Here is a 19,961-nt window from a genome sequence, read left to right on the forward strand (position 1 = left end):
ATGAAACATGATCCAGATCAGCAAAAGGGCCAAGGATATCAGAGCTATATTGAAATATGGTTTCAAACAGTCACTAAGTTGCAGCAATACTCTCTTCCTCAGCTATGTTTGATCCCTTCAAGGTCAGATCATTTGGTCTCTAAAATCCGGATAGTTGTCAAAGCATGCATTTCGAGCCTTCACATCATCTTGTCTCTAATCTCGATGTGCACATGGCTCCATTGGAGGTATTCTTACACTTGAAAATGATTTTGTTTTTCAAGTAGGGTAGGGTAGAGAAAAAAAAAAAGAAAAAAAGAGAAAAAATGAAAATAAGAAGAGAATAAAAATCTAAGGTGCAAACCTCCTCGGAGGCGCCTTAGATTGGCTCATTGATTGAAAACCTCCATGAGGCGGTCAATGGGTTGGAAAAAAAAAAAGAGAAAAGAGAATAAGATCTCTGGGTGAAAACCTCCCTTGGAGGCGCCCAGGGCAGGCAATTAGAGTGAAAACCTCCATCAGGCGCCCTAGTTGTTTTTCAAAAAAAAAGAAGAGAAAAATAAAAATAAAAATAAATCTAATTTCCATTGAATAATTTCAGGTTGCAGCAATGACATTGCAGGTCAGGAGGATCACTCAAAACAAAGACAAAGGAGTTTTTGTGCCTTCTATAGGAAGTTCTGAATTTCTATAGGAAACATCTTGTAGAACCTTTGGACGAACCAAATTTAATTTTAAAAGGGAATCTGATGGTGGGAATCTGTTGGTTAGGCCTACAAGCACCTTTGTGTCCATCCCTCGCCTTGCTCCATCATTTTTCCACCTCATTGTGCTTCTCATTATGCTTCTACAGGAAGTTCCTGTATAAATTGTAGGGAGCTAGAAATGGATTTCAAAAAGGTGGTTTGGCGAACATGGTAGCTTCCTCAAGGGTTCAGAAGTCCTCTTGCAATCTTCAAACTCCTCCTCCATCATCTCCATACCTGCATCATAGCCCAAGTTCATTTTTCATACCATGCAACAAAATTGCAAAATGCCTTGAAGCAAAAATACTTAGAACAGAATTTGTTTTTGCCTTAACTTGAAAACCATGCATCCATTTGAAAAACCGTTTTATAGAGAATTGTATAGGGATGATGGAAACATGCTCGAGCAGTTTCAGGCCATTCTGGTGCATGGTTTCCAAGAAATCAGCCCCCATCACCATCAGTCATTTTTGCATTTTCTCCATATCCGTGCATCCGTTTCAAAACCTGTTTCATGGGGATATGCATATGGGTGATAGTAACCTATCCAAGCAGTTTCAGTCGATTCCGATGCACGGTTTCCGAGAAATTGATCTCTAAAATCTTCAGCCATTTTCCATTTTTCTCGAAATATGTGCATCCATTGATCACGATTTTGCTATGGGAGGTGCATCATGATGATAGGAATGCGCTCAGCAAGTTTCAGATCAATCCGGTTTGCCGTTTGGGAGCAATGGCGAAAACAAGTTCCGGTCCTGTGAAAATTCAGCGCAGCAGCTTGAAGGTGCAGATCTGAGCGTGGAAATGAACTCCTGCAGCATGCATCCAGCCAGAGGACACCTGCACAAGGAAAACAAGCAAAAATCATCAGCCAAGCCCTCATGCAACCAAAGAAACCAGTGCATGCAGCAATGACTAGCCTCAGCACCTCACAGCAGCCATTTGACTTTAGGTACGTGACTGAAACTTGTTCTTCTATTGCACAAATCTAATTTAAAAACTGCATGAATGAATGGAATGGTGGAATTGAGCCATGAATATAGCAGGATTAAGCCGATAATTCCTTGTCCAATTCTCTATCAATCAGCCAAGAATCATGCAACGTATGTGTTAGACAACTCACGTGGAAATTAAAAAAACAAAAAAAAAACAGACAGTGGTAGAGGCTTTAACTCCAGTGCAACTGATTAACAAGAAGAGGACATGTAGCTCATTATAGCATTGTCGTCTGCATGTGGCCATGTACACCTGGCCACCTCACTCCTTCACCACAAATCACGCAGCAATTAACGAACGCTCAGCTGAAACTCACAGACTACTGTTAACTTGCACTTGCAACATTTTCAACTGAAGTATGCATCCTCTGATTCCACAAAATGATTAACCCATCGTCCTCCATTGAGCTTTGTGGCCTGGTTCACAATTCTCCAGCGTATCGGGCTCACTTAGAGGTGCAGGGGCACTCTACAGGTGGTTCTACAGGAATTCGTCTACAGGAAACGTAGAAAATAGCTCTGCAGAAGGAAAACCCGAGATTTTTGTCAAAATTCAAGCTTGAAATGAGAAAAGTAGTTAAAGCTCGTGTCCAAGGTTACCAGGGTTCTTGAAAGTATTGATTTTGGAGTTTTTCAAATGCATTATAGATCTGTTAATGGTGGAGCAATCTGTTTGAATCCAGAATCTGATCATCTATTTCATAGTCCATGGAGGACAAGATATTCCCTGCTTGGTCTAAAACTGTTGAAGAATGCTTAGAAGAATATGATGTGAGCTTAGAGAATGGTTTAAATTTTCATGAAGTGGAAAAATGCCGTCAAATATATGGATGGAATGAGCTCCAGAAGAAAAATGGTACACCTTTGTGGAAGCTGGCAGTGGAGCAATTTGATGATACAGTTGTTAAAATACTTCTGCTGGCAGCTGGCATTTCATTTCTTCTTGCCTACTTTCGTGATAATGTGTCTTCTGAGGAGGGCATAACAGCCTATGTAGAGCCCCTGGTCATTCTCCTGATTCTCATCCTCAATGCCATTGTTGGAGTATGGAAGGAGAATAATTCTGAGAAGGCTTTGGAAGCTCTCAAAGAAATGCAATCTGATCATGCAAAGGTCTTGAGAGATGGACATTATGTTGTAGATCTTCCCTCCAGAGAACTTGTTCCAAGAGATATAGTGGAACTGAAGGTGGGAGACAAGGTTCCTGCAGACATGAGAATTGTGTCCCTCAAGACATCCACCTTTAGGATGGAGCAGAGCTCCCTGACCAGAGAAAGCATGCCTGTGGTCAAAAGAACATATCCAGCCACCTTGTGTGACTGTGAGTTGCAGTCAAAAGAATTCATGGTGTTTGCAGGAACTACAGTTACTAATGGCTGCTGCACATGCATTGTTGTGAGCACTGGCATGTTTACAGAAATAGGTAAAATTCAGGCACAAATTCAGGAAGCTTCAATGGAATGTCATGATACCCCTTCGAAAAGAAAGTTAGATGAATTTGGTGAAAGACTGACAACAGTGATTGGTGCCATTTGTATTCTTGTCTGGATCATGAACTAAAAATATTTTCTTTCATGGGAAGTCATAGATGGGTGGCCAAAAAAATATCAGGTTTTCCTTTGAGAAATGTACGTACTACTTTAAGATTGTTGTTGCTCTGGCAGTTGCTGCTATACCAGAGGGATTGCCTACTGTGATTACTACATGTTTGGCTCTTGGCACTCGTAAGATGGCACAAAAGAATGCTATTGTGCATAAGTTACCGAGCGTGGAGACTTTGGGTTGCACCACAGTGATTTTCTCTGATAAGACAGGTACTCTTACAACCAATCAGATGTCTGTCAGTGAGTTTATAGCCATAGGGCACAGTGCTGGTTCACTTAGAGAGTTTACTGTTGAAGGAACAACATATAATCCTGAGGATGGAAAAATATTGGATTGGCCTGCACATAATATGGGGGAAAATTTAGAAACTCTGGCAGAAGTTGCTGCAGTTTGCAATGATGCAGGGATATCTTGTCAAGGTCACCAGTTCTGTGCTACTGGTATTCCCACTGAGGCAGCCTTGAAGGTATTGGTTGAAAAAATGGGAGTTCCAGACCCAATGGAAAGTGATACAAGTGCCATTCTCAACAGTGGCACAGTGAAATTGGGCAATTGTGATTGGTGGATACAAAGATCAAAGAGGCGGGCTTTATTGGAGTTTGATTGTGATCGAAAATCCATGGGTGTTATTGTCATGGAACCAATGGGACAAAATCGTCTGCTAGTGAAGGGCGCCATGGAAAATTTGCTTGAAAGGAGTGCTTTTCAATAACTTGCAGATGGATCAGTTGTTGAATTAGATGATGCATCAAGGGAATTACTCTTGAGGAAGTTTCATCAAATGAGTTCAAAGGCTTTGTGTTGTTTGGGACTTTCTACAGGAAGTTCTGTATTTTTACCAGAAACATCCTGTAGAAGCCTTTGGGCAGGCCAGAATCAAGTATGGAGAGGGATTTGAAGTTTGAAGTCTGTTGAGGAGGCATGCAACCACTCTTCTCTTCCATCCTCCATGGGTTTTATCTCCTTTCACCACCATTTCAACCATCATATTAAATATACTTACACAATCATACCCAGGCTGAGAATTCTCTAGGAAAAGGAGCAAACAGTGGGAAGAAGCAGAGAGAAAAGCATGGTTTTCATGACAGAGAAGATGACATCACTTCAGGAGCTTGGCATGACAAGGAGGCCACCAGGGCCATCAAAGATGAGGAGATAGATTGGTTGCTTAGAGGATGAACAACACTTTCAGTAGGGGGGTGATGATGAGCCCCAAAAATGGATAGTTATTTGGGCTCATTCAACCTCCTAATTCATCTTAATCTACCATTCTCATTAGTTTATTGCATGTTTTTATTATATTTATGCTAATAGAGTGAATTGGGTTAGTCATTATTCCAACAAGTCTAATGGGTGCTTTGTGTAGCCTTTTTGGTCAACTTGGAGACAAAATTGAAGGTTTTAATGAGCACTTGGCAGCCAAATTCGTGGGAGAACAAGGGAGAGGATTTGTAGGAAGGTGTCCCCTTCATTTATGGGCCCTTACCTCAAATTCTCCACCATCAGCTCGGAGTTCAAAGGCCACCAAATCAATTAGCACAAGGGCAGCCAAGCAAGTCAAGTAGGATTGTTGTTAACTACAAGTCTTGGGCAGCCGAGTCCCTAAAGTTTAGGAGGATTGTTGGGGTCCTCAATTTGTATAAATAAGAAGGCTTAGGGCCTAATTTTCATTAGCTGGTAGTTAGTCATTTCATAGTCTTGTTGTAGTCATTTTGTAGTTTGATTTTTAGGAAATAGATTAGTTTTGTTGTCAGCTCATTTTCAAGTTCTCCTTGTGGACAGTTTTGATGTAACTCTTCATTTCTTGATCAATAAAGATGAATCCAGCTTTGCACCAGCTCTAAATCTCTCTTAGGAGGCTGTAGCTCTTGGGGTTGGGCCCATCTCAAGCGCCCAATACCTCCTTTGTTTACCTTTATGTGTCTTTGCTACATTCTTAGAGTAAAATCTGCTATTTAGATTTAAAACTTGTTGTGTTATTTAGGTTGCTTTTGATGATTAAAGTAGATTTTCATGTTCAGATTGATTTGGATAGATTAATAACATAAAGGATCCTTGGGAAAAGGGGCTCAAGCACCTCTGATCTTACCTCTCCCTCAGTGGGATCGTGAGTTGGGACAAAGGTGACCTTGCTGCCCACAAAAATGCTGCTTTGCTTCACCATGCAAGTATTAGTGTTGGATTCTTAGTTGTCAAACTTGATATCAGTTTTGACTGCATGCTTAGGGTTATGATTGCTTAGTTGCATAGTTATTTCATCTGATTTTGTGCAAATAAACTTTTGTTCCATTTCTTTTGCTATTATCTAGGTCAGATTAGGTCAAGGTAATTAGGTTCTTGATTTTCCAAGTCTTCATTTGTTAAATTCGAAAAATAACTTGCAGAGCACCTGTTATCCTTCTCTATCTACCCATAATCCATCAGATAATCTGCTCCAACCCTTAGTCCATGATTCGTACCCTTCATTTGACATACTTTCCCCACCTTGCCCTAATTCCTACATTCTTGTGCATCATCGCTTCCTCCATCCTTGAACAAATCCAATCGCTCCTTAGCATCATCCACAAAGTCCTAGACCTCTTCACACCCCTATTTCACCTCCATACTCATTCCTCCATCTTTTTCCCTCCATCCATGCTCCAAAATCCCATTTCGAAACATCCTGTAGAAGAATTACAGAACATCCTGTAGAAATCCTGAACATCTTGTAGAACCCCTGCAGACTTCTTGTAGAAGCTCATAAACGCAGTTTCTTGGCAGCCAAACTTTGTGAAACTCTCTGGAAGGGTGTTAGGGACTCCTTAGACCCTCTCTGAACCTTCCCGACCTCTTCCAAGCATTTCTCCTCCTTGATCCACCTCTGCACAGTCAAAAATAGTTAAAATCACATGCATGATAATTCCAACAACTTAATCAAAAATACAAAAAGATGTTTTCTTCAGATAGAGGTAGTCTAGACACATGTATTTTACCTTCATAGAAGTAATGGCATCTCTTCCAGTAGTTTGCATGCTCTCCTTTCCGTCAGTAGGACTAGCTGGTAGAATTAGGGTTTGCTAGGGTTTGCGTTTCTTTTTGGCTTTCAGTTTCTTTTTGCAATTAGATTAGCTTCCTTCAAGTTAGATTTCATCCATCAATTAAAAAGCTTCTTCTAAGAGCTCATAGAAGTTGGCTTAAGCTCCTAGTGGACTTTTGCCAGCTGACCAAGTGACAGCTGCGGAAAGAGCTAGTACTTGTGCATACAGCACCGTCACTTCCAAGTTTGTTACGAACTACCGGGTTGATAAAATTAAAGAAGGTAGTTCCAGGAGTTGTAGCATTATTGCTACAATATTGGAGCCCACCACTTCATATGAACACTGTCTTCTTGATTTCATTGAATTCTTACTTTCGTTTTGATACATACTAGCTTGTAATAGAACCTTTTCATTTTTCGTTTCTATCTCACTGTTGTCGCATGCATGAAACTGCTTTGCACGAACGGTCACTGATTCGGTGACTCGCTTCACCCACATGCATGCTGATATGTTTACTAAATCTTTCGTTCAATGTTTACATGCATGATCAATAATTTCTTCTTCACTTAGTGTCACCATGCATTGACTTCCACATTTGCTTTCAGTTGCCCGTCAGCGAGTCTGGGCATCCTTGGCCTGGACTCTGCCTCACCAAGAACCTCACCAAGATAGCATTACCCAATCCTAAGAGGGAAGGCTCTATCCTCCTCTCAAGAACTGTGCACTTCTTCCCAGTGACTATCCTCCTGGACTATTTTGTGCATTTATGAGGGACAGTGACTGTTGGCCCAAAAAATTGCACAATGTAGTCACTAAGCCTGCGGGCATTTCCAGATGATATCGCACATTACATAATTGCAGCAGTCAGCAACGAGACTGGACTATGCATTACACAGTTAGTCTCCCAGCAGCCTAGACTGTGCCTTGTACAGCGAGAAGCATCATGAACAACAGCTGAAGGAAGCATACCAAATGCAAAGAATGCAATGAATGCAAGAGGAAGGTTGTTCACAACACATAAATGGAACAAAGTTGCAAGCTCAAGCAGATCCATTGCTGATGAAAGAAACTTTGGAGACTCAGGCTGTGAGGTGATGGTGCAACATGAAGATCACGCGAAGAAATATAATGTAACAAAGAAGGATTTTGATGTGCTGAAGCAGCAACTCAAAGGAACAACATGAAGCTACACATATAGAAGAATGAGTTGCAGTAGCAACAAGAACAACAGTGGGCACAACATTTAATCACGGATGAAACTGCGCCCGTACATGTTAAAGATCCATCCTACCAGCTAGCACGAAACAGACATGGTGAGCAGTGTTGTTGATCGCATGCAAGGGATTTAGTAGCATGCATGTCATTGTGCACATTCATGTGATCCAACCCATTCAGTGCACTCACCAATGTGAAGATAAGAAGCAAGTCAAAATGGAGCTGAACATGTACTTCGGGAAGTTGATGCACATGACCACTAGCACACACTTCAAGATCAACACAGACACTATGCATCAGTATGTTGCTGGTTCAACCACACCTAAGTAGACCATGTGCATGTTAGCAGATGAGTTGGATGAAGGAGCCATACCAATTCACTAGATGCAATGAAGGCAAGAGTTCGCTTCAGCAAGATTTCACCATGGGGTGAATGCACACCATCACAAATGACCAAGCTTGGCATTAGCTCACCACCTTCGCCATCACAAGCATGTCAAAGAGTTGGTCTAATCACAATAGACCGAGTGTCAGTGATGTCTTGCATGACTTTCTCAAGCCATTTTGTCTCACATGAGCACATTTGTAATGTAATGTAACGTCATGTCAAGTGGAAGTTCAAGTGTCAATAGTTGGATGTAACAGTCATAGAGTAGATGAAGAGTCATGAAGGTAGATGAATTGTCACAAAGGGGAATGTCAAGGATCACCCTACCCTTTGCTATAAATATAACCTCATAACTCATCATAAAGGCTTTTGGTCAGCCAAGCTTCTGATAAGACTATCTTGGAGATAGCTTGGACAGTATTGTAACGCATCTTGGCTTCTCCACTGCATGGAGCTAGTACATCTCTTTCAAGGAGTGAGTGGATGTGGTTGTAACATTCCATTGTTGGGTCTAGCGGGTGTACATGGATGTATGTATGACTGGAACTTACACTTATTTATATAATAAGAGCCATCATGTTTCATGCACATGTTGTAATGTATTCCAGTTGTCTTGTTTACTCTAAATCGCATATGTATTTTCTTTCTTACGCATGCATGCATGTATTGTTCTGCATGAACATGTATGAATATTTCTGAAATGTGTTGATTGGTTTAACCATCACTTTGGATTGCCAACTAACTTGCTTTCCAACTTGTGATGCATCTTCGCTCGTGTGTTCACTTCCCATCCGAGTATTGTTTCAAGTTGGCAAGGGGTGCACTCATCTCAACCCACATGTGTTAGAACCTCTCATGCACCTTCCTTGACTCACCGTAGTGGTCACACCCTTGCTACCATAGATTTATCTTACTTGCCTATGTGGGAAATCACAGTCGAGGAATTCCTATATGACCCATTGTTAGGACTCCAACACCAAACAATGTGAGGTCTAATTGGGACTTATTACCGGGGAGATCCCCTTGACATGTTGGCGAGTCCAGCACTGTCAACATTTTGGCACTAGAAGGAGTCCTAGATGACAAGCAGAGTCCTCACATCTATTTTGAATCTCTACACATCTATCATGACTCACTACTGAGTTTCTCTTCCGGAATGTGTGTCTTATGGAAACGATTTCATCATCTTGAAAAAGTTCTAGGATAACTTCTCTCATAAAACATTTGATGTTGGAGGTTACATAGCCTTGGTAAGGCACGCGGTCTGTGTTGTAGCCTCATGCGAAAGACATGGATTCTTTGAAGAATACATGAGTTGCGCGCTATTCATCTACATGCTTCGAGGTCACCCAATGCACTAGTTTGCCATGCTTCCTGAAAAATCTATTCATTCTCTTGCTCATTTAGTCGTAGAGATAGACTGTGCTTTCAATCACTTTAACTGGAAAGCACTTGATCAAGAAATTCTGAAATTACAAAAATCACTCGATGAATACATTGATCAGTTTTACACACACTTTTGTAATATTGCATACTAATTCCCTAAAGATGGAATTAATTGGGAATTTCTTTATGGAATATTTGAGTATCTTCTTCACATATTCGACCCCCACTCAAGACACTTTAGCGATGGAGCTGTGCAATCATAGGTAGGCACAGTCACTATAAAAAGTGACCATCTGCCTTCACCTCATCAAACAGCTCCACCATCGTGGAGTGATATGGGAGATCATGCACATCACTCTGTTGAGTTGTCACACTCTCCCACCCCACCTTCTCTTGAAATTTGTGCAGATTTGGCTTGCAAGTATGTTGGTTGTCACGTGGAGTATTTCCCTCGACATCCATCCTCATGTTCTATTGATCCTCTAGATTGTACTGTCTTGTGTTCTCCCACTCCGGACTCCTCACCTGTTGTGAACGAGGATCAAGTTGTCGACAGAGTTGGTGTTATGCAGTCAACTTGCACCATCGTTCATGATGAGTGTGTGCAAGAATCTAAAGAAGAGCCCATGGTGAAGGATGAATCCCTTCCAGCCGCGCCTCATCTGCTTCATCTTGACATCCCTTGTGATTTTTCTACTGCTAATTTCACTTGTAAAAACCCATTTCCAGATGTTTCTACTTCCGATCATTCATAGGACACATCCGATGTTAGTCTTTCATTACAGTGTAGAGAGGACACATATTCCTCAAAAAATCCATCCAATCTATCATTTATCTTTCCTTAAAACACAGAGGGTGAACATGTTTTCTTCTCATCTACCCCTCTCCATGATTCATCAAATCATAAGGATGTTGACCAACATCCAGATTTTTTTGATACTGGTTGTTGTGATCCATTCAATTCCTCATCCGATCATGATGTTGATTCAATCGTTGTTAATATGTCTAAGACACTAGTCTACGATGATCTATCTGTCAACGAAGTAGAAACCCCCCAGACTATCGAGGCACTTTAGGTCGAGCTCATGGTTATGTTAGGCCCTCGCTGTCTTGAGGTTGGTTTCAATTCCAGTCAGGAAAATTTTGAAACACTCAAGGTTCCTCATCACTATCTTTTCTGCAGTGAATATTAACACAACACCCAGATTTCACTTCCTCCACTCAAACTACACGATCCCATCCCTCATGTGTTCGAGGAATCTTAAACAAAAAGCACACATGCACAACACAAGTGGTCTAACTTTCTCATGTTTGCTTGCATGTCACATTCAAGAGAATGCATACACTCAACATTTGCATGCAGTGTAGCACAACATCATGGCAACACCATAGAATGCATGTCATGCACTTTCACTCATCTTTGTTCTGTGATTTCTTGGAAGCTCGGACTGTGCTTGTATTCATTGTTACATATTTCTGATTTGCTGGTTCACACAGCTGCCTTTCTCATGAACCATGCCTTCACCAACATGGGTTAACCAATGTGTCAGTGGATGCATTGGAAGTATCACTTCACATGAGATGACCCATGCACTGTTAGCTTAGGAGTAGGAGTAGTGTTTGCTTTTGATTTGTTTTCTTGCATGCTTGTTTTCTTACTTGCTTTGTTTTTTTGTTTGTCTGTCTGCTTTCTTGTTTGCTTGCTTAATTTTCTTTTGCTTTTTCTTCTTCTCTTGCTTTGCTTTGTTGTTTTTTAGTTCGCTTGTTTCGTTTCATAGGATAGTTTCGCATGAAACCATGTATGACTCTCGAAGCAAGCTGGGTAAATTACAAGAGGCCTTGTGCTACTATCACTGCTTGGTTATCTGTCATCCTCCCTCTATATGAATAAATTGTTACTTTTAGTCCATGATATGTCGAAGGAAAATATGTACTGTTCGAAGTGAACCTTGGTGAAAACACAATGCTTGCGTGCTAACTAGTGCCACGTACTCTAGTCAGTTGTTTTTGGGTTAACCCTTGTTAGGTCAGTCAAGTAGACTAAGGTGAGGGGGAAAACTTAACAAGCACGTCAGAGGTATAATAAACTACTTCTCTACTGGAACAACCTCTTCTTCTATTAATAAGTCGGGATCTCCTCTTCCGCCTCTGAAATAAATAAGTGTTATACATAGTTACAAAAATGAAAAAAATAAAAACAAGTTTGAAAAAATGAAAAATGAATAAGGCGAAAGAAGAGAAAGGCTTCCTACACAAGGGAGGTGACACAAATAACTCAGTCGAGGTACTGACCAGGCTCATTGGTAGCGGAGCCATGCTTGTTTTCCTATGTCACTCCGCTGGGGTACTGTCCAGGCCTGCTGGCAACGGAGCAACACCAGAGATGAAACTATGACTCTGACGACTATACTTCTTGTGCACCAATATACCCCTCAACCCCAATTGAAACAATTTTGTTGCCCTAGCTTGGAATGTGTGTCATTCGACCAAGAGATTGGTAGATGCTACATCTTACAATCAAGCTAGTGTGAAACTAGGACAAGCTGAGAAGTGAACAATAATTTCGGAGGTGTTAGACATGCTTTTCATAAACAAGGTCCATTTAGAGAGCTAGAGTTCTACTAGTGTTTCACCAAGTGTTGTAGCAACAACAACCACCCTCCAAAATATTTCCTTAGCTTCATTTTGGAGCCTCCATTCCAACCTTCACAGCATCTTGCCTGCTTCGTCAAGTTCACAAGCTTCATTTTTTTGCTTCCACAAAGGCAGTCTGTCGATCACACCTCAATGCATTCCCCTCACAAGTTGATCACCCAAACTTGGTCCAGCTGCAGGCTGAGAAGCTCCCACAAGTAATTTCTCAATTCTAGAGGGAAACCATCCGTCCCTCTAGAAATTACGCAAAATTGGAAGCCTGTTGGGATCCAGAATTGTGCAATTCTGGCAGTCAACAATCACAGTGAAAATTGCATACTTTTCACTAGGAGGGCTGCTTGGCCTAGAATTTGTTCAAATATGGGCAACATTCAGATGCTCTACCCAGAAATGCACATTTTCTCCCAGTGGTCGAGCACTCTTTTGAATGTGCAGCTAAGTTGACCAATTCCCTCCGGGACCGAGCAAAACTGACTTGCATGCATGGGCTACTTCTCCCAAGACAACATGCAAAGGAATCCCTTGTTTAAGGGATCTATTTTTAGCAGTTGGAGGTTACATGCAAGAATCATTTCAGAAACCTCCCACCAAGTGCCGCTTTCCCTAGATTTGTGGCATGCTTGTCACAACCTCAATGTTATCAAGACTCATCATCCAGACATTATAGAGCTCATTCCTCACATCAACCTTGCAACTATGACATCCCACATCACATCTAGGAGATGTCAGCACATTCAACTCAGTTGTTTTGGGGTAAGCCCGCTTTCCATGACTTGTGTTGCATTTCTCACGCTTTTTGTGTTTCACTTTATATGAACATTGTCTGCTTGATTTCAGTGAATGCTTGCTATCATTTTGATACATTCTAGCTTTTACTTGCACCATTTCAGTTTTCATTGCTATCTCAGTGTTTTCGCATGCATGAAACTGTTTTACACGAACAGTTGCTGATTCGGTGACTCGCTTCACACACATGCATGTTGATCTATTTACTAAATCTTTCATTCAATGTTTACATGCATGATCAATCACTTCTACTTTCACTTAGTGTCATCATGCATTTACTTCCACATTTTCTTTCAGTTTCCCATCGGTGAGTATGGGCAACCTTGGCTTGGACTCTGCCTCACCAAGAGCCTCACCATGATAGCATTGTGCAATATTGAGAGGGAAGGCTCTGTCTTCCTCTTAAGAAATGTGCATTTATACCCAGTGACTGTCTTCCAAGACTTTTGCACATTTCTGAGGGACAGTGACTGCTGGCCTAGAAAATTGCACAATGCAGTCACTGAGCCTGCGACCATTGCCATATGATATTTCGCATTGTGTGATTCTAGCAGTAAAAAGCCACACTGGACTGTGAATTTTACAGTTCTAGGAGTCAGTCAATCTTCAAGTAGTCAAGAATGTGCCTTGCGCAACCTTGGTAGTAAGTCTCCCGACATCCTAGCCAAAATTGTGTAACCTTCATGATCAGTCACATAGGTATGTTGCAAGTCAGTTCTCAAGTTCATTTTAGTTTTCGACTAGTAGATTTCCTTCCATGACTGTTTCCATATCTCTAGGTATCGCAGGTGTTCATATGCCTCTCAGAAGTACAGGTACAATGGTTTCCAAGAGAGCAGAGTCGAAGACACCATTCAGAGCACACCTGGAGATGTAGTCGATCAAACGTCTATGAGCTTTCCTATTCACGAAGATATAAAGTTGTTCATGGACAAGGAAATCAAGATATGACAGTAATGAAATCACAACGAGCAACATCATGAATAGCAACTAAAGGTAGCATACTGAATGCAACGAATGAAACGAATTCAACAAATACAACGAATGCAAGACGAAGGTTTTTGACAACACAGAGGTGGAACAAAGTTGTAATCTCAAGCATATCCATTGGTGATGAAAGAAACTTTGGAGACTCAGGCTATGAGGTGACAGCATGGCATGAAGATCACGTGAAGACATAGAATGGAACAAGAAGGAGTTGCATGTGCTGAAGCAGCAACTCAAGGGAAGAACATGAAGATGCATAAACAGATGAATGAGTTGCAAAATCAACAGGAATAAGAGATGAGCTTTTAAACAAGCTCATGTCAACACTCTCATACTGAGTAGGGTTATCTCCCACGAGTGGTACAAAATTCCCAGTAGTGGAAATCTTGTCACGCAAAAGTCAAGTTGATCATTAGTGACAATCTTGCCTTCATGAGCAAAGCAAAGTAGACAGAAAACAGACGAGATGAATGTGATCATCATGTAAAACCAACTATGACCAAGGATTAGGTTGTAATCTAACGTGGCGTTGATAACCTTGACATCAACATGGATAATTTCCCCCCCTAACTCAATGGAAAAATACATAAGAACTCCCATTGGAACAAAGTTGTGTCCCGCAAAAGCTCAAAAAGTCGTGTTGGATGTCGCAAGTGTCAGAGAGCCTATAACCTTCCAGCAAGATATAGACATGACACATGTGGAAGAGCCCTCATCCAACAAACTATGATGAATATTCCTATGTCACTCCACTGGGGTACTGTCCAGGCCTGCTGGCAGCGGAGCCACACCAGAGATGAAACTATGACTCTGACGACTATACTTCTTGTGCACCAATATACCCCTCAACCCCAATTGAAACAATTGTGTTTCCCTAGCTTGGAATGTGTGTAAATCGACCAAGAGCTTGGTAGATGCTACATCTTATAATCAAGCTAGTGTGAAACTAGGACAAGCTGAGAAGTGAACAATAATTTCGGAGGTGTTAGACATGCTTTTCATAAACAAGGTCCATTTAGAGAGCTATAGTTCTACTAGTGTTTCACCAAGTGTTGTAGCAACAACAACCACCCTCCAAAATATTTCCTTAGCTTCATTTTCGAGCCTCCATTCCAACCTTCACAGCATCTTGCCTGCTTCGTCAAGTTCACAAGCTTCATTTTTTTGCTTCCACAAAGGCAGTCTGTCGATCACACCTCAATGCATTCCCCTCACAAGTTGATCACCCAAACTTGGTCCAGCTGCAGGCTGAGAAGCTCCCACAAGTAATTGCTCAATTCTGGAGGGAAACCATCCTTCCCTCTAGAAATTACGCAAAATTGGAAGCCTGTTGGGATCCAGAATTGTGCAATTCTGGCAGTCAACAATCACAGTGAAAATTGCATACTTTTCACTAGGAGGGCTGCTTGGCCTAGAATTTGTTCAAATATGGGCAACATTCAGATGCTCTACCCAGAAATGCACATTTTCTCCCAGTGGTCGAGCACTCTTTTGAATGTGCAGCTAAGTTGACCAATTCCCTCCGGGACCGAGCAAAACTGACTTGCATGCATGGGCTACTTCTCCCAAGACAACATGCAAAGGAATCCCTTGTTTAAGGGATCTATTTTTAGCAGTTGGAGGTTACATGCAAGAATCATTTCAGAAACCTCCCACCAAGTGCCGCTTTCCCTAGATTTGTGGCATGCTTGTCACAACCTCAATGTTATCAAGACTCATCAGCCAGACATTGTAGAGCTCATTCCTCACATCAACCTTGCAACTATGACATCCCACATCACATCTAGGAGATGTCAGCACATTCAACTCAGCTGTTTTGGGGTAAGCCCGCTTTCCATGACTTGTGTTGCATTTCTCACACTTTTTGTGTTTCACTTTGTATGAACATTGCCTGCTTGATTTCAATGAATGCTTGCTATCATTTTGATACATACTAGCTTTTACTAGCACCATTTCAGTTTTCATTGCTATCTTAGTGTTTTCGCATGCATGAAATTGTTTTACACGAACAGTTGCTGATTCGGTGACTCGCTTCACCCACATGCATATTGATCTATTTACTAAATCTTTCATTCAATGTTTACATGCATGATCAATCACTTCTACTTTCACTTAGTGTCATCATGCATTCACTTCCACATTTTCTTTCAGTTTCCCATCGGTGAGTATGGGCAACCTTGGCTTGGAATCTGCCTCACCAAGAGCCTCACCATGATAGCATTGTGCAATATTGAGAGGGAAGGCTCTATCTTCCTCTTAAGAAATGTGCATTTATACCCAGTGACTGTCTTCCAAGACTTTTGCACATTTCTAAGGGACAGTGACTGCTGGCCTAGAAAATTGCATAATGCAGTCACTGAGCCTGCGACCATTGCCAGCTGATATTTCGCATTGTGTGATTCTAGCAGTAAAAAGCCACACTGAACTGTGCATTTTACAGTTCTAGGAGTCAGTCAATCTTCAAGCAGCCCAGAATGTGCCTTGCGCAACCTTGGTAGTAAGTCTCCCGACCTCCTAGCCAAAATTGTGTAATCTTCATTATCAGTCACATAGGTATGTTGCAAGTCAGTTCTCAAGTTCATTTTAGTTTTCGACTAGTAGATTTCCTTCCATGAGTGTTTCCATATCTCTAGGTATCGCAGGTGTTCATATGCCTCTCAGAAGTACAGGTACAATGGTTTCCAAGAGAGTAGAGTCGAAGACACCATTCAGAGCACACCTGGAGATGTAGTCGATCAAACGTCTATGAGCTTTCCTATTCACGAAGATATAAATTTGTTCATGGACAAGGAAATCAAGATATGACAATAATGACATCACAACGAGCAGCATCATGAATAGCAACTAAAGGTAGCATACCGAATGCAACGAATGAAACGAATTCAACAAATGCAACGAATGCAAGACGAAGGTTTTTGACAACACAGAGATGGAACAAAGTTGTAATCTCAAGCATATCCATTGGTGATGAAAGAAACTTTGGAGACTCAGGCTATGAGGTGACAACATGGCATGAAGATCACGTGAAGACATAGAATGGAACAAGAAGGAGTTGCATGTGCTAAAGCAGCAACTCAAGGGAAGAACATGAAGATGCATAAACAGATGAATGAGTTGCAAAAACAACAGGAATAAGAGATGAGCTTTTAAACAAGCTCATGTCAACACTCTCATACTGAGTAGGGTTATCTCCCACGAGTGGTACAAAATTCCCAGTAGTGGAAATCTTGTCACGCAAAAGTCAAGTTGATCATTAGTGACAATCTTGCCTTCATGAGCAAAACAAAGTAGATAGAAAACAGACGAGATGAATGTGATCATCATGTAAAACCAACTATGACCAAGGATTAGGTTGTAATCTAACGTGGCGTTGATAACCTTGACATCAACATGGATAATTTCCCCGCCTAACTCAATGGAAAAATACATAAGAACTCCCATTGGAACAAAGTTGTGTCCCGCAAAAGCTCAGAAAGTCGTGTTGGATGTGGCGCGTGTCAGAGAGCCTATAACCTTCCAGCAAGATATAGACATGACACATGTGGAAGAGCCCTCATCCAACAAACTATGATGAATATTCCTATGGTAAATATTCATAATGATTTAAAAGCAATCTGATGTGAAAGATGAGGATCATCTTTATCAGCATTAAAAGCACTGATATTCGAGTCAGATTGGTCAACACCACCAATGATAGATAATAAGGCTTTGCGTTGTGTTGTAGCAGCTACAACCACCCTCCAAAATTTTTGCCTTAGCTTTGTTTTGGAGCCTCCCTTCCAACCTTCACAGCAACTTGCCTTGCTTCGTCAAGTTCAGAAGCTTCAATTTTTTACTTACACAAAGTCAACCAGTCGATCACAGCTCGATATATTCCCCTCATAGGCTGATCACCCAGACTTGCTCTAATTGTAGGATGAGCAGTTCCCACAAGTAATTGTGCAATTCTGGAGGGAAACCACCCTTCCCTCCAAAAATTGCGCAATCCTAATTGGTAGCATGCTGGGATCCAAAATTACTCAATTTTGGCAGTGAACACTCATAGTGAAAATTGCGCAATTTTCCCTAACAGGGATGCTCAGCCCAAAATTTACGCAAATATGGGTAGCAGTCATATGCTCTGCCCATAAATTGTGCAAATCTCCTAGGAAGCCAACCCAAATCTCAGCCAAAAATGAGCATTTTCTCCCAATAGTCGAGCAGTCTATTGCATGTGCAGCTGAGTTGACCAGTTCCCGCTGGGAACAAGAAAAACTCACTTGCATGCATGGGCTGCTTCTCCCAAGAAAGCATGCAAAGGAATCCCTTGTTTCAGGGATCTATTTAAAGCAGTTGGATGTTACATGCAAGAATCGTTTCAGAAACCTCCCACAAAATGTCACTTTCCCTAGATTTGTGACATGTGCCTCACAACCTTGACGTTATCAAGACTCATCAACCGGACACTGCAGAGTCCATTCCTCACATCAACCATGCAACTCTGACATCCCACATCACATCTAGGAGATTTCAACACATTCAGTTGAGTTGATTTGGGGTAAGCTCGCTTTCCATGACTTGTGTTGCATTTCTGGTGCTTTTTTTGTTTTGCTTCGTATGAACACTGCCTGCTTGATTTCAATGAATGCTTACTATCATTTTTATACATACTAGCTTGTAATATCACTATTTCAGTTTTCATTGCTATCTCACTGTTGTCACATGCATGAAACTGCTTTGCACGAACGATCGTCGATTCGGCGACTCTCTTCAACCACATGCACATTGATATGTTTATTGAATCTTTCATTCAATGTTTACATGCATGATTAATCACTTCTTCTTTCACTTATTGTCACCATGCATTCACTTCCACATTTTCTTTTAGTTGCTCGTCAACGAGTCTAGGCAACCTTGGCCTGAACTCTACCTCACCAAGAGCCTCACCAAGACAACATTGCACAATATTGAGAGGGAAGGCTCTGTCTTCCTCTCAAGAAATGTGCATTTCTTCCCAATGACTTTCCTCGAGGACCATTTTGCGCATTTCTGAGGGACAGTGACTGTTGGCCTAGAAAATTGTGCAATGTAGTCGCTGAGCCTATAGGCATTTCCAGCTGACATTGCACATTGTGTAATTGCAGCAGTAAACAACAAGACTATACTATGCATTGTGCAGTTCCAGAAGCCAGTCAGTCTCCCAGCAACCTAGACTATGCCTTGTGCGGTATTGGCAGTCAGTCTCCCGACCTCCCGGCCGAAATTGCGCAACCTTCATGATCAGCCACACAAGTATGTTGCAAGTGAGTTCTCAAGTTAATTTTTGTTTTTGACTAACAAATTGCTTGCCATGAGTGTTGCTATGTCTCCAGGTATCGTAGGTGTTCATTTGACTCTCAGCAGTATAGGTACAATGGTTTCCAAGAGAGCAAAGTCGAATACACCGTTGAGAGCACACCTCGAGATGTAGTTGATCAATTGTCTATGAGCTTGCCTACTCACGAAGATATCAAGTTGTTCGTGGACAAGGACATCAAGATATGAAAACAGCAGCATCACAATGAGAAGCATCATGAATAATAGCTGAAGGAAGCATATCAAATGAAATGAATGCAACGAATGCAACAGATGCAATGAATGTAAGAGAAAGGTTGTTGACAACACATAGGTGGAACAAAGTTGCAAGCTCAAGCAGATCCATTGCTGATGAAAGAAACTTTGAAGACTTAGGCTATGAGGTGACGACAGGACATGAAGATCACGTGAAGAAATAGAATGTAAGAAAGAAGGATTTTCATGTGCTGAAGTAGCAACTCAAGGGAAGAACATGAAGCTACACAGACAAACGATTGAGTTGCAACAGCAACAGGAACAACAGTGGGCGCAACATTTACTCACGGATGAAACTGTTCCTGTACATGTTAAATATCCATCGCAGCAGCTACCACGAAGAAGACATGGTGAGAAGTGTTTTTGTTCACATGCAAGGGATTTAGTAGCATGCATGTCATTGTGCATATGCATTTGATCCAACCCATTCAACACACTCACCAAGGCGAAGACAAGAAGCAAGTCCAACTGGACCTGAACATGTACTTCGGCAATTTGATGTGCATGACCACCAGCACACACTTGAAGATCATCATGGACACTATGCGTCAGTGTGTTGCTAGTTCAGCCACACCTAAGAAGACCATGCGCATGTTAGTAGATGAGTTGGATG

The 19,961-nt window shown here is 41.5% G+C and overlaps 1 pseudogene; it reads left to right on the forward strand.

Moving 5' to 3' along the window:
- The first annotated feature begins 2,428 nt into the window (after positions 1–2,428).
- LOC149252482 (calcium-transporting ATPase, endoplasmic reticulum-type pseudogene) overlaps positions 2,429–19,961 on the forward strand; it is a 75,783-nt pseudogene continuing 58,250 nt past the window's right edge.

The sequence above is a fragment of the Pinus tabuliformis genome, chromosome 7 (assembly GCF_031772625.1).
Source record: "Pinus tabuliformis cultivar Carrire ecotype Pingquan chromosome 7, CPIR1, whole genome shotgun sequence".
Lineage (NCBI taxonomy): Eukaryota > Viridiplantae > Streptophyta > Pinopsida > Pinales > Pinaceae > Pinus > Pinus tabuliformis.